This window comes from Saimiri boliviensis, chromosome 13 (assembly GCF_048565385.1).
Source record: "Saimiri boliviensis isolate mSaiBol1 chromosome 13, mSaiBol1.pri, whole genome shotgun sequence".
Taxonomy (NCBI): Eukaryota; Metazoa; Chordata; class Mammalia; order Primates; family Cebidae; genus Saimiri; species Saimiri boliviensis.
The window spans coordinates 60,302,799-60,318,696 of record NC_133461.1 but is presented as its reverse complement, the minus strand read 5'-3'; the positions used below and the strand labels follow the sequence as shown (position 1 = coordinate 60,318,696).

The window sequence follows — 15,898 nt, the reverse complement described above, 5'->3', positions numbered from 1 at the left end:
ATATATTTGAAAGGTGAAAATCTTCTCAGAAAACCAGCTTCTCATCCTATGTTCAGGATGAAAGAGAAACGTATTTGTATTTTGAAATGTACACTGCTGGCAAAGTGTCAAGATAATGAACACGAGGGAACTGCTCAGCCATCTGTTGTTCCAGGCCTAATTTGTTGTTCAAGCTGAATTGGGTATCTCCCTGGTGCTCCCGTAATGCCCTGTGCATTCATCCTTCAGGTACTGCCCACATTATTTTATAATAATGTGTGTATCTTTCTCCTCCACTAAAAAGTAAGCTTTAAGAAAACAGAAATTACTCTTGTCTCATTCATTTTTTTTTTTTTTTTTGAGGCGGAGTCTCACTCTGTCGCCAGGCTGGAATGTAGTGGTGCGATCTCGGCTCACTGCAACTGCTACCTCCCAGGTTCAAGGGATTCTTCTGCCTCAGCAGAAGAAGTCCTGCGTAGCTGGGACTATAGGCATGTGCTGCTGTGCCCAGCTAATTTTTGTATTTTTAGTAGAGATAAGGTTTCATCATGCTGGTCAGGATGGTCTCAATCTCTTGACCTCATGATCCGCCCACCTTGGTCCCCCAAAGTGCTGGGATTACAGGTGTGAGCCACTGCACCTGGCCATCTTATTTATCTTTATATCACCAAGCCCTCTGATGCATAACAGGAGATCAGTAAAGATGTATTTGAGTCCTTGAAATGTTTTGGAAATTCTGTTTTATAAAAGTATTTTACTTAGCAAAACCTTGCTTCCTAATTAGCTAAAAAATACTCAGTAAGTAATATCTTAGTCCTTTCAGGCTATGACAAAATGCCCTAGACTGGGTAATTTATAAACAATAGGAATTTATGGCTCACAGTTCTTGGGGCTGGGAAGTTTCAAGATCAAGGCACTGGCAGGTTCTGTGTCTGCCAAGGGCTGCTCTCTGTTTCAAAGATGGCACCTTCTTGCTTCGGCCTCACAGGGTGGAGGGAGCAGACAAGCTCCCTGGACCTCCTTGGTAAGTGTAGTAATCCTATTCTTGAGGACTCTGCCCCTGTGACCTGCTCACCTCCTATAGGCCCCCTCTCTTGCTGTTATACTTTGGTCTTTAGGTTTTAACATAGGAATTTCAGAGGAGCACAGACATTCAGACCATAGCAAATAGCTAACAGTGCTTGTTGCCAAAAGCTGGAAAGGTGTTCCCAGGACAGACGATGAGCTCTTCTGATCAGGACAAGGATGTGGAAGAGAGAGATGGGCATCTGCCACAGAAGTGACGGGAAGCACTTCTGCGTGCGACAGGTGGCTAGTCCAGATGAACTGCTTGTGTCCTGTCCCATTCTTTTTTTTTTTTTTTTTTTGAGTTAGAGTCTCACTCTGTCACCCAGGCTGGAGTGCAGTGGCAGGATCTCGGCTCACTGCAACCTCTGCCTCCCGGGTTCAAGTGATTCTCCTGCCTCAGCCTCCCAAGTAGCTGGGACAACAGGCACTTGCCACAATGCCCGGCTAATTTTTTATATTTTTAGTAGAGACAGGGTTTCACCATGCTAGCCAGGATGGTCTCGATCTCCTGACCTCACAATCCACCTCAGCCTCCCAAAGTGCTGGGATTACAGGCATGAGCCACTGCACCCGGCCATCCTGTCCCATTCTTAAGACAAAATTCCATGCCACAAACACTTGAAGAGTTTTTCTATTCTTTCATGCTTTGAGAGACACGAAATAGGAGCTTCGAACTGCTAGGATTCCAAAATTCTAGTGAGTGCAGTGGCAAACTCTGCACCCAGGACAGGGTCACCAATTTCAAATGAGTCTATCCAGATCAGGGAAGATGGGACTATAAAGCAGTAGTAACCCTCTCCAGGAAAAAGGGAGATTATCAGCGCATGAAAGAATATTCATCTTGTCCTCACAATACCCCTGACGATGGGCTAGAGACTTTGACAGATGCTGTTTTGCTTGCCCTCACAACAGCTCTCTGGCAGTATTTTGTCCAAGGTCACAGAAAACAGAAGTGTCTGATAGAACAGATACACATGAATAACATTTGACAAGATAATGATACTTTGTGTTGCCTGGCACTGTCCTCCTTCGAACCCGCCGCACAGATCTGCCCCTGACTCCTTGGCAACCACCGCTCTCTTCTGATAACTGAGCCTAGAGTTGCAGAGGACCTTTGTTTCACTAATTCTCTGACTTAACCTTTTCTTTTCTTATGAGAGGGGTGGTAAGGAAGAGAGGCCAACCCCACTTGGCAGGCAAAGCCGCATTCTAAATAACCAGCTTTTGTCTGTTTGTTGTAATTCTGTGCACACCTGAAAAATTGCTCTGATTAATGGGTCAAGCACAGATACCTCTATCCCTTGGCCAAGCTGCTGTATGTGTTGTTTTGGACCTGCAGGAGGAGGGCCTCTCCTCAGGGTGCTTGACAAGCATGATCCCATCACAAAAATCCTCCCAGGAGATCTGGTCTTGAAGTCATCATGGAAAGAGAAATTGGATAGCATGAAAAAACGGAAGATTCTAATCACAGAATTTATTTTGTGGGGTACCAGAATTATCCCAATTTTTAAATATTTTTAAATGGTGAATGTATTGATGCCTCTGAAGGGTACACTTAAATATGGTTAAGATGGCAAATCTTATGTCCATTTTATCACAATTTAAAAATACCCTCACCGGGCATGGTGGCTCCTGCCTATAATCGCAGAACTGTGGGAAGCCATGTCGTGAGGATCGCTTGAGCCCAGGAGTTTGAGACTGGCCTGGGCAACAGAGACCCTATCTCTACAAAAATATCTTTGTTTTTAATTAGCCAGGCTCGGTGATATGCATCTATGGTTTCAGCTACTCGTGAGGCTGAGGTGAGAGCACTGCTTGAGCCCAGGGAGTCAAGGCTACAGTGAGCTGTGATTGTGCTACTGCACTCCAGCCTGGGAGACAGAGGGAGTCTCTGTCTCACATGCACATAAATAAATAAATACATAAATACATAAATAAATAATTTTAAAAATAAAAATAAATTAAAAAACAAAAACCCAGAAATAGCAGCAGCTAAAGACAAGCAGGGAGAGACATCCAAGATGGCTGATCACTAGCAGCTCGGGATTGTAGCTCCCAGTGAAAGCGCAAAGAAGGAGAGGACGCCACACCTTCGCATGAATTCTTGTTGCTCACGCACCAGGAGATTCCCAGCGGAGAAGCCCCACGGGTCGCCAGCATGACTCTTGTGACCGGCAAGGCCGGTGCCTCGGAGCGTCGGTTCTTGGTTCAGAGTCAGAAAAACACCATCAATCTTAACGCCGCTGATTTAGTCAGCGCAGTGGGTTGCTCAGATTTTGGCGCTGAGAATCAATAAGTTGGACGTCCACTCAGAAACCCAATTACAAAGACGGTAATTATAAAGACCACAGATGGATAAATCTACAACGAAGGGAAGAAAACAGCCAAAAAAGGCTGAGAATACCCAAGATCAGAACGCCTCTTCCTCAGCAGGGGATCACAGTTCCTCATCAGCAACGGAACAAGGCTTGATGGAGAACGAGTGTGTTCCAATTACAGAAGCAGGCTTCAAAATGTGAATAATAAGAAACTTCTGTGAATTAAAAGAACTTGTTCTAACCCAATCCAAAGAAACTAAGAACTTTGAAAAAAGATTTGACGAAATGTTAACAAGAATACACAATTTAGAGAGGAATATAAATGAATTGATGGAGCTGAAAAACACAATACGAGAACTTCGTGAAGTATGCGCAAGTTTTAACAGCCGAATTGATCAAGCAGAAGAAAGGATATCAGAGGTCGAAGACCAACTCAATGAGAAGACAAGATTAGAGAAAAAAGGATAAAAAGGAATGAGCAAAGTCTCCAAGAAATATGGGACTATGTGAAAAGACCTAATCTACGCTTGATAGGTGTACCTGAATGTGACGAAGAGAATGAATCCAAGCTGGAAAATATGCTTCAGGACATTAACCAGGAAAATTTTCCCAACCTAGTAAGGCAAGATAATATTCAACTCCAGGTAATACAGAGAACACCACAAAGATATTACTCAAGAAAAGCAACTCCAAGGCACATAATCGTCAGATTCACCAGGGTTGAAATGAAGGAGAAAATACTAAGGGCAGCCAGAGAGAAAGGTCAGGTTACCCACAAAGGGAAGCCTATCAGACTTACAGCAGATCTCTCAGCAGAAACCCTACAAGCCAGAAGAGAGTGGGGACCAATATTCAACATCCTTAAAGAAAAGAACTTTCAACCCAGAATTTCACATCCAGCCAAACTAAGCTTCACAAGTGAAGGAAAAATAAAGATTTTTGTGAATAAGCAAGCACTCAGAGATTTCATCACCACCAGGCCTGCTTTACAAGAGCTTCTGAAAGAACCACTACACATAGAAAGGAACAAACAGTATCAGCCTTTCTAAAAAAATACCAAAAAGAGCATCAATATAATGAAGAATTTACATCAACTAATGGGCAAAATAGCCAGCTAAGATTAAATGGCAGTATTAAACTCACATATATTATTATTAATTCTAAATTTAAATTGACTAAATCCCCCAATCCAAAGACAGACAGGCAATTTGAATAAAAAACTAAAACCCATCAGTATGCTGCATCCAGACCCATCTCACATTCAAGGATACACAAAGACTCAAAACAAGGGATGGAAAAAGATTTACCAACCAAACAGAGAGCTAAAATAAATAAATAAAAAGCAGAAGTTACAATTAAGCAACAAAGATCAAAAGAAGCAAAGAAGGACATTATATAATGATAAAATGATCAATGCAGCAGCAAGAAGAGCTAAAGATCCTAAATATATACGCACCCGATACAGGAATACGCAGACATACAAGACTTATAAAGAGACTTAGACTCCCACATAATAATAGTGGGAGACTTCAACATTAATATTAGACAGATCAGTGAGACAGAAAATTAACAACGATATCCAGGACTTGAACTCAGATCTGGAACAAGTAAATGTAATTAACATTTATAGAACTCTCCACTTTAAATATACAAAATATACACTCTTATCAGTACCACATCATATCAACTTAGAAGTTTAAACGAAATGTTGGTTGGCTCCTTGTTTGTTATTCTCTTCCCTCATTTTCTTTTATATCTCCATTATTAAGGACAATTAAAGGCATACCCATATTTAGACTGCATTCTGGCCCTGAGGATGAAGCAATACCTCCATCCTCTCTCCCTCTTCCTTTTTCTCTTTCTTCCTCTTCTTTATTCTTTTTCTTATAAAAAAAAAAAGAAAGAAAGAAAGAAAGAAGAAGAAAAAAGAAACTATACTCAACATCATTTTGAGGTTTCTTCAGTGGATCTGATTCATTCATTTGAATTGCTTTATAGAGTGTACTCTTTATAAATAAGCAACATTTATTTATCTGACTTTCTTATGAGGGATAATGAAGTTGTTTCCACTTGTTCACCTTTGCAATCTGGGTTGTAATGAATATGGGTGCTTATATTAAGATATTGTCTCCTCGTATAGCTGTATACAGAATTCCTCTAGTCTAGAATCTCATTGGGCATGCGGTATGTACCTCTTCAAATATATGAGATATGGTGAAATTGCTATCCAAAAGAGGGTATATAAAAAAAAAGACAAGCAGAACAATCATGTTCATGTTCATATTCATGTAAGAATGTATTTTGTTGAATGACTCCCTGAATTCAAAATACAGTGCATCCATGGCAAAAAAAAAAAAAAAAAAAAAGAATTAATTAATTAATTAAAAAGTTTGGAAAATAACTTATTTTCTCAATGGGAATTTGAGGTTCAGATTTTGCATGTGGGGTAATTGTATTCATCTTTCTCTGTTAGAGAATTGAAGAAGAAAGAGTCCATCTAATTTTAATAGTTATTAATGACTTTGTTGATGTCATTATGCTAATTGTGACAGCTGCTTTGGGCCTCACAGGGCTGGAAAACACTTTCCTAGTTTACCTGAAACTGACTAAACATGGATAACAAAAGACAGACTGAAAACAAGGATTTAGAGTAACCCAGGAGCCTCAAGCGAACTTTTGAACAGTGTGACTATACATTCTTTGGGTGTGTGGAGTTACTTTTTTCCCACCGATAAAAGCAAAGCAGAGCAAAGACTTTAGTTCTTGTTTTAAACCTTCAGCCCCAGCCATCGATAGTACTTTTTTTGGCTTGATAATAAAATAATGAAACTGCAGTGAGTGAGGTTTCCTCCAAGCCAAGACAGCTGACAGAATGCTTGTTCCCGCAGCACTTGAAGTAAAATGATAGGAGCTCTTCTCAGACAATGAAGCCCTTGTGTGAAACAGCTGTCTCAGGGAGATGGCTCAGTGCTCTTTGACAGTGGCTTGTATGTTACAGAGATACGTCTGGTATTATCTAACCGGGGATGAAACGACCAGATGGAGCTGAATGCCTCCAACTAGGAATGCAGTCTACCACCGTGGGGAAAGAACATAGGCTCAGGTTTCAATGGCCCTAAGATGAAATGCCGGTGATTGCACACCGAAATCTGTCTTTGCCTTCTGAATTGTAGACAATTAATATGTGGAATTTTCAGGCTTTATCTGAAACGAACTGATAAACCTAGGGCATGTGCTGGAGGCAGATTAATCTTTCTCTTTAATTTTGCCTGGTAATAGCATCCCAGCTAGTGAAACTTGGCCTTCAGTTCCCCAGAAGGCTTGGGAGTCTTGGCAGCAAATGGGAGCTGGTAATGACACCTGAAATGGGGTTTGCCTGGTTTCAGGTTTGGTTACGGAAGCTGTGCACAGTCATTATCGTGACAGTCTATCGGTGCCATCACCAGGTTTATCTGCCCAGGATTGCCTCTGCTGTGTCTCTGCAGCTTGTGAAACAGTGGGTGGCAGACAAAGCTTCATCTATGAGTTCTGCAATTCATCTGCCTCCAGCCTGTGTGTGTTTCTAAGTGGGGAGCAGTGGCTGCATCCTAACCTACCTCCCTTCTGTTTTATTTTCATCTTTCTCTTTCAGTGAACCCTCCAAAGGTCCCTTGCACTCCACCACACATGCAGACACACGCATTTGTATGCCTCTTTTTTTGTAAGCACCAGACAACCTGAAATTAGTGACCACAGAGGAAGTGGCAGTAATGAAAAGGAAATCGGCTATAATGTACCATATGTTTAACCTTGAGAACGTGACATTCATGCCACTTTGCACAGCGCTGGTGCCGAAAGGATATTAGAGATCATCCCTTTGTGGATATGCTTCTTGGGAGTGGTGTCTCCCAGCTCAGGAAGGCACTAAGCCATGAAGAAGTGAAGTGACATGGTTAATCGGGGGCAGAACCGAACCTGGAAACAGATCTGTTCGTAGACCAGTGATGTTCCTGTCATTCCAGAGATGGCAGAGAGAGGGACTGGCTCACGGAGCGAGATCTCCTATCATTTTCTCCAATAACTATTTCTGTGAAATAGAAATGCAGTGGACTGGCTAGGCGCAGTGGCTTATGCCTGTAATCCCAGCACTTTGGGAGGCCTAGGCAGGCAGATCATGAGGTCAGGAGCTCGAGACCAGCCTGGCCAACATGGTGAAACTCCATCTCTACTAAAAACATAAAAATTAGCAGGGCGTGGTGGCACATGCCTGTAATCCTAGCGACTTGGGAGGCTGAGGCAGGAGAATTGCCTGAACCCGGGAAGTGGAGGTTGCAGTGAGTGGAGATTGCACCACTGCACTCCAGTTTGGGTGACAAGAGCGAGACTCCATCTCAAAAAATAAATAAATAAATAAATAAAATGGATTTCAAATATAATCTGCAGGGTTTTTTTTTTTTCATTTAGATTATCTAGGGAAACAAACTCATTTCATTTCATCCAACTTTCAAAGGTTCAGACTGTCTTTATCTATGTGATGTATATAATGTTACCATTCCATAGCTGATATAAGTCAAAATATGGATCCAGAGAATGACCATCTTCTATGAGTAAGACTCTTGGAGGGGTGGAGGGATTGGAGTGGGGAAAAAAATTTAAATTAGCTGAGTTTTTTAAAAACTTGCTCTTTAAAAACAATTTTTTTTTTTCCCAGAACACTATGGAAACTCTGGTGTTAGTCTATGGGAAAACTTCTACTAGAGAATCCATTCTTTATTCATTAGCCAAGTTTCAGCTAAAAACAAAACAAAACAAAAAAAGCACTGTTGTGCAATGCAGAACAGCAACTGCCAGTCAGGAATGAAACAGATCCACGTTTTCTATGGAGACGTTTTGTTGACAGCAGCTCTGGATCACAAGTGTGTCTAAGAAGCAGCTGCTGGGCAGTAGGCTGGGGAAATTTTTGCCACAAAGACACACTTATAAATGAGAATGTCTCTACATGGATAATCCCAATGCCATGAAATCACACAGACTCAGACTGACAAATCCACAACTGTTGTTTATTTATTTATTTATTGAGACAGGATCTCACAACGTTGCCCAGGCTGGTCTCAAACTCCTAGGTTCAAGCGATCTACCTGCCTCAGCTGCTCAAAGTGCTGGGATTACAGGCAAGAGCCACTGTGCCTACCTGACTTTATTTTTTTGAAATAAATTTTATGTGTATTTGAGGTTTACATGATACTATAGGATACATATAGATAGTAAGTTGGTTACTATTGTGAAGCAAATTAACGTACCTGTCATCTCACATTTACCTTTTTTGTGAAAGAGCAGCTAAAATCTACTTATTCCACAATGCCCTATGCCAGATAATTTAATTAGCTGTAGTCTTCGTGCTGTGTGTTAGATCTCTAGACTTGTCCCTCTATGTAGCTCCTACTTTGTAACCTTTGACCTACATCTCCCCAGTTCTTCCTCCTGTGTAACCACTGTTTCGTTCTCTATGTACATTAATCTTTTTTCTTTTCTTTCTTTTTTTTTTTTTGAAACAGAGCCTAGCTCTGTCGCCAGGCTGGAGTGCCATGGCGTGATCTCAGCTCACTGCAACCTCCGCCTCCCGGGTTCAAGTGATTCTCCTGCATCAGCTTCCCGAGTAGCTGGGATTACAGGCACATGCCACCACACCCAGCTAATTTTTGTATTTTTAGTAGAGACGGGGTTTCACCATGTTGGCCAGGGTGGTCTTGATCTCCTGACCTCATGGTCCGCCCACCTCAGCTTCCCAAAGTGTTGGCATTATAGATGTCAGCCACCACACTCAGCCATTATTTTTTCAATTCCAATATAAATGATATAATGCAGTATTGTTCTTTCTGTATCTGGCTTATTTTATTTAGCATAATATCCTCCAGTCCATCTGTGTTATGGCAAATGGCAGGAGCTCTTTCTTTTTTAAGATTGAATAATATTCACCATATATATATATCACAGTTTCTTCTTGCTTTGTCACCTAGGCTGGAGTGCAGTGCTGTGATGATAGCTCACTGCAGCCTCATCTGCCCAGGCTCAATCAGTTCTCCCACCTCAGTTTCCTGAGTAGCTAGGACCACAGGTGTGGGTCATCAGACCCAGCTAAATTTTCAAAAACTTATTATCTGCGGAGACAAGATCTCACTATGTTGCTTGGGCTGGCTGGTCTCAAACCTTTGGGCACAAGCAATCCTCCTGCCTTGGTCTCCCAAAGTGCTGGGATCGCAGACAAGAGTGACTGCACCTGGCCTTGTGTTATGTCTTCCTTAGAGAAACGTCTGTTCAGATCTTTTGCTCATTTTTGTTTCTTCTGGTTTTGTTTGTTTGTTTATTTTTTTGTTTTGTCTTGTTCAAACCCTGTGTGAGGGACCTTTGCCCATTTTTAAATGGAGTTATTTGGGGTTATTTGCTTTTCTGCTAGTGAGCTGTAAGAGTTCTTCATTAATTTTGGATTTATAGCCTGCAAACCTTATTGATTATGTGGTTTGCAAATACTTTTTCCCAGGTCGTAGGTTGCTTTTTTATTTTTATTTTTTTAAATTTTTTAATTTTTTTTTGGGGGGGTCGCAGTGGTGGAAGGATGGATTCTTGCTCTGTTGCCCAGGCCGGAGTGCAGTGGTGTGATCTTGGCTCACTGCAAACACTGTCTCCCAGGTTCATGTGATTCTCCTGCCTCAGCCTCCCGAGTAGCTGGGATTACAGGCACACACCACCATGCCTGGCTAATTTTTTTTTCTTTTTTCTTTTTTTTGTATTTTTTAGTAGAAACGGGGTTTCACCACATTGGCCAGGCTGGTCGTTAACTCCTGACCTCAGGTGATCCACTTGCCTCAGCCTCCTGAAGTCCTGGGAATACAGGCATGAGCCACTGTTCCTGGCCTGACTTCTTATTTTGTTGATTGTTTCCTTTGCTAACAGAAGCTTTTTAATTTCATGCAGTCTCATTTATTTATTTTTGCTTTTGTAGCCTGAGCTTTTGGTGCAATATCCAAAACGTTATTGCCAAGGCCAGTATTGAAGAACCTTTCCCTTTTGTTTTCTTCTGGGAGTTGTGTGGTTTCTGGTCCTACACTTAGGTCTTTAATCCATTTTGAATTGATTTTTGAATATGGTGTAAGCTAAGGGGTCAATTTGATTCTTTTACCAATGGAACTACAGTTTTCCTAGCACTATTTATGGAAAAGGTTATCCTTTTCCCATTGTATCCTTATGGTGCCCTTGTCAAATATTAGTTGACTGCGGCTGGACGCAGTGGCTCATGCCGGTAATTCCAGCACTTTGGGAGGCCAAGGCGGGTAGATTACCTGAGGTCGGGAGTTCAAGACCAGCCTGGGCAACATGGTGAAACCCCATCTCTACTAAAAATACAAAAAATAGCAAGGCATGGTGGTGGGCACCTGTAATCCCAGCTACTCCGGAAGCTGAGGCAGGAGAATCACTTGAACCCAGGAGGTGAAGTTTGCAGTGAGTCAAGATCATGCTACTGCACTCCAGCCTGGGTGACAGAGTAAGACTGGGTGACAGAGTAAGACGCAGTCTCAAAAAAAAAAAATTAGTTGACTACATGTGAATTATAAGTAAGTGGATGGACCCACTTTTAAAATTTCCTTTCTCTTTCTTCACCCCTAAAGTCTAAAACATTGAGGAAAAAAAAAGCCAGGTGGGAGGCCAGGTGCAGCAGCTCACACCTGTAATCCCAGCACTTTGAGAGGCCGAAGTGGGTGGATCACTTAAGGTCAGGAGTTCGAGACCAGCCTGGCCACCATGGTGAAACCCTGTCTCAACTAAAAAGACAAAAATTAGCCAGGCATGGTAGCAGGCACCTGTAATCCCAGCTACTTGGGAGGCTGAGGCAGGAAAATGGCTTGGATCTGGGAGGTGGAGTTTGCAGTGAGCCAAGATCACACTACTAGAGAAAGACTGTCTCAAAAAAAAAAAAAAAAAAAAAGCAGGTGGGTAAAAAAAGGCAAAACTTGGCCAGGCACAGTGGCTCACGCCTGTAATCCCAGCACTTTGGGAGGCCAAGGTGGGTGGATCACGAGGTCAAGAGATTGACACCATCCTGGTCAACATGGTGAAACCCCGTCTTTACTAAAAATACAAAAAATTAGCTGGGCATGGCGGCGCGTGCCTGTAATCCCAGCTACTCAGGAGGCTGAGGCAGGAGAATTGCCTGAACTCAGGAGGCGGAGGTTGCGGTGAGCCGAGATCGCGCCATTGCACTCCAGCCTGGGTTAACAAGAGCGAAACTCCATCTCAAAAAAAAAAAAAAGAAGGCAAAACTTGAGAATAAGGAAATATAATTCATCCACAAACACAACTCAACTTATCCCAGATGGTGTGACTTTTCCAGCCTAGTCACACAAATATCATGACAAACAGCAATGCAAGAGGAATAATATCACAGCTAAGACTGTATCGGCTAATTAGTGAACGCTGTAATTTAAAAAGAGGTGCTAGACACGATGAAACCTTAAAGAATTAGAATGCTCAAGTATTAGGATATCGCAGATAGTTTGTTTTTCTGGTTATAGAATCTGTAAATAACTCAGTTAATTTCAAAACGTATTCCTTCAGTGGGGATAACAGGAGTTACATGGGCACAGTCTATGCCATCAAAGAGCTCACAGTCTGGTTGGAAATCAGACATATTAAGAGAACGTGTTGCAAAGAATGAGAAAAAGGCAGACAGCTATGTAGGGGAATTTTAGGAGCAGTGAGGAAGGAGAGGTGAAAGAAGGTAAGGCTTTCTGGCAAGGTGCACCTAAGCTGAATCACAGTGGGGACTTTGCCAGACACGGGGAGAGAGGCTTGCCTAGGGCACCAAGGGGAGGAGACAGTCTCAGCTTAGTGCTTGGTGTGAAGAAGACACTCAGGAGAGAAAGACCTTGGAGGATGGGGAAGCTGTGGGCGCTTGGAGCACAGAGGGAGTCTGCAGAGAGGAACTGGACAGCTTGGCCTGCACCTGCTCTGCTGAAAAAGGCTTGGGGCTTATCCCATGGAGCGGAAGAACCAAGGAGAAGTTGTTAGCATGAGCTCACGCCTGTAATCTCAGTACTTGTGGGAGGCTGAGGCAGGTGGATCATGAGGTCAGGAGTTCAAGATCAGCCTGGCCAAGATGCTGAAACCCCATCTCTACTAAAAATGCAAAAATTAGCTAGGTGTGGTGGCGGGTGCCTGTAATCCCAGATACATGGGAGGCTGAGGCAGAGAACTGCTTGAACCCATGAGGCAGAGGTTATAGTGAGCTGAGATTGTACCACTGCACTCCAGCCTGGGCAACAGAGCAATACTCCATCTCAAAAAAAAAAAAAAAAAAAAAAAAAAAAGTAGTCAGCATGAGAGTTAAATGAAATAAGAAAACCCTCTAGTTCCCTTAATGAAGCCAAACCTCCAAGAATGGCAAGGGATGGAGAACATTTGCACTATGGATGATCAGGCCATGTACCCCTACGTGTAATCAACAAGGGAATCCCCAGCTTTGTGCGGTGGCAGTATCATAGCCAATGAGGTTTATCTAGGCACGATTATTGCTAATTGAAACCAAGGGAATCCTGAGGGGGAACATGGATTTGGGGAGACAGGAGGTGTCGAGCTAGTGGTTAGACATGCTCCTCTAAAGCATCTAGGGTCAGAACACAGTGGAGTCAAAAATTCGAGAAAAGGGAATGAGGGAAGTGAGTGGAGAAGTGAGCTCGGGATCACATTTTGTGTTCAACATTTATGAGGCTGGGTGAGAAAATGTCCACCAAGCACAGGAAAGACAGCATCAGGAAAGGGCAGAGTGAGCCAGAGAGTGGTGTTGGGAGACTCAAGAGAGCTGAGTTTCCTCTGTGCCAAAGGCAGAGTCCAGAAGGTGAGGAGGGTGGAGACTGCTGGGCTGCAGGAGTGGAGACAATGGAGAGCAGAAGAAATAAAAGAGCAAAGCTATGCCACCCTTTGGAGAATCAGGGGTTTAAAGGGAGTGTGTTAGTTTGCTAGGGCTGCCATAAGGAAGTACCCATGGGGCAAGAATTAATATTTTCTCAGTTTTGGAGGCTGGAAGGCTGAGATCAAGGGGCTGATTTCCCTTGAGGCTGCTCTCCTGGGCCTGCAGACTGCCACGCTCTCCTTCTGTGTATGTCTGTGTTCTCAGCTCCAATTCTTTTTCTTTTTTTTTTTTTTTTTTTAAGATGGAGTCTCACTCTGTTGCTCAGGCTTGAGTGCAGTGGTGTGATCTAAGCTCACTGCAACCTCTGTCTCCTGGGTTCAAGTGATTCTTCTGCCTCAGCCTCCCCTCCCAAGTAGCTGGGATTACAGGCACGCACCACCATACCTGGCTAATTTATCTATTTTTAGTAGAGATGGGGTTTCACCGTTTTGGCCAGGCTGATCTCAAATTCCTGAACTCAGGTGATCCACCCACCTCAGCCCCTACGAAGTGCTGAGATTACAGTTGTGAGTGACTGCGCTTGGCCCTCATCTCCAGTCCTTATAAGGACATCAGTGGTAATGGATTACAGCCCATGGGAATGACCTCATTGTAACTTAATCACTTCTTTAAGGAACCTGTCTCCAGAGTCACATTCTGAGCTACTGGAGGTTAGGAATTCTACACGTAAATTTTAGGAAAATGCAATTCAGCCAGTAACAGGGGAGAAGAGAAATTTTATGTTAGCTGGAGGGGCCCATGAGGTTGGGAGGAGTTGCCCCACTTAGAATGAGAAAGACTTGCAGTTGCTGCCAGACACCTCAGGCAAGGCACTGGCACAGGAGCTGAGAGACTGGCTCACACAGCAAGGCCTCAGGGCAGCAGGGAGGGAATCAGACCAATTCTGCAAAGACAGGAATAGTGGATGTGGAGAGAGGTTTAGGGGACTGGTCGGGGAGGAATATTAGGAAAGGCAGAACACTGACGGTATTTGTCTTAGTTTGTTTGTGCTGCTCCAACAAAATACCAAAGACTGGGTAATTTAGTTTGTTTTATTTTACTTTAAGTTCTGGGATGCATGTGCTGAACGTGCAGGTTTGTTACATAGGTGTACATGTGCCATGGTGGTTTGCTGCATCTATCAACCTGTCATCTAGGTTTTAAGTCCCACATGCATTAGGTATTTGTCCTAATGCTCAAGACTGGATAATTTTTAAACCATAGAAACTTGTTTCTCATTGCTCTAGTTGCTAAGAAGTCCACGGTCAAAGTGTCAGCAGGTTGTATGTCTGGCGAGGGCTGCCCTCTGCTTCCAATATGGTGCCTGCTGCTGCATCCTCCAGAGGTAACAGATCCTGTGTCCTTGCATGGCATAAGAGTCAGAAGGGCAAGAGGCGGTCCCCTCACCTTCAAGTGAAGGTGAAGGGACATTTAATAAAGAAGGACATTTAATAAAGGCACCAACTAAATTCATGAGGGCAGAGGTCTCATGACTTAATCACCTCCCAAATGCCTCACCTCTTATTGTTGTTGCACTGGAAATTCAGTTTCAACACACATTTTGGAGGAGACACTATCATCCAAACCACAGTAGTGCTCATGCCTGATTCCCTCCATTTTCATCTCACAGGAGGCAGGTTGTTGAAGATGAGGGAATAGGGGCTTGAGTTGAGAATGGATAAGATTCAGGAAATTAGGCTTAGAGAAGGAGGTAACCAAACACATCACTAATGGGTTAAAGGGCAGCAGTGAAAGATCAGCCAAGTTTGGAGACCATCGATTTATGGTGTGAAGTCACATGGCTAAGCACTATCTGGAAAATAGGGTGGAAATATAGCTGTACAGGCTAGTGGGGTTTATCTGCCATCATCTCTGTACCTGAGGGTGGATCTTGTTTTGCCGTAGAAGCTGCCATTCTTGAGGAGGGTTCTGACCCTTCATTTTGTAGAGTCTGTTTTCAGAGCAAGGCTCTGATTGAATGGTCTAGTGTCCGGTGTGCTTTAAGGTCCTGTCTCCTCTATGTAACTGTGTCACCCAGTAGCCAGTTGGCCACTGTTCTAGCTCTGATAGTTGGGGGAAACTGTGCTAGATTATACAAAGAGGCACTAAAATCTGAGCCCCTGAAAAATTGTTACAGATTTCTTATACACATAGAAACAGAAATTATTCACCACTCAGTGACACTTGTGAAAATCTGCCTGAATAAAAGTCATCAAAAAAGAAGGACATTAAATTAGTCCACACTACTGGAGAGAGAAGTTGGAGTGTGAAGATTAGCAAGAGAAATCATGTCCTTTTTTGGATACTGCCACCTTTTAGGTAAATGCCCAAGAACTAAAGAATGTAGATCGGTTATAGGAGTTATAATTCTGACGACATTCTCACAATTTACCTATATTATTTCTTTAAGTAATCTGCAATGCTATGAAGATGGTATTATGACCATTAAAGGAAAAAGATTCTGAGTCTGATAAACTTTCCCATGATCAACAGCTGGTAATTGGTGAGCTAATTGTTCCTGACCCCACACCTACACTCTTCCCCCACACAGGCACACCTTATTTTATTGGCACTGCTTTATTGCGCTTTGAAAATATTGCTTTTTTTTTTT

At 42.9% G+C, this 15,898-nt stretch overlaps 1 protein-coding gene and 1 pseudogene across 20 annotated transcripts in view; both read left to right on the top strand.

Annotated features, from left to right (window-relative positions):
- DLGAP1 (DLG associated protein 1) overlaps positions 1 to 15,898 on the top strand; it is a 966,546-nt gene that overhangs the window by 928,629 nt on the left and 22,019 nt on the right. The window lies entirely within an intron of this gene.
- LOC141581000 (U4 spliceosomal RNA) lies at positions 12,855 to 12,925 on the top strand (annotated as a pseudogene).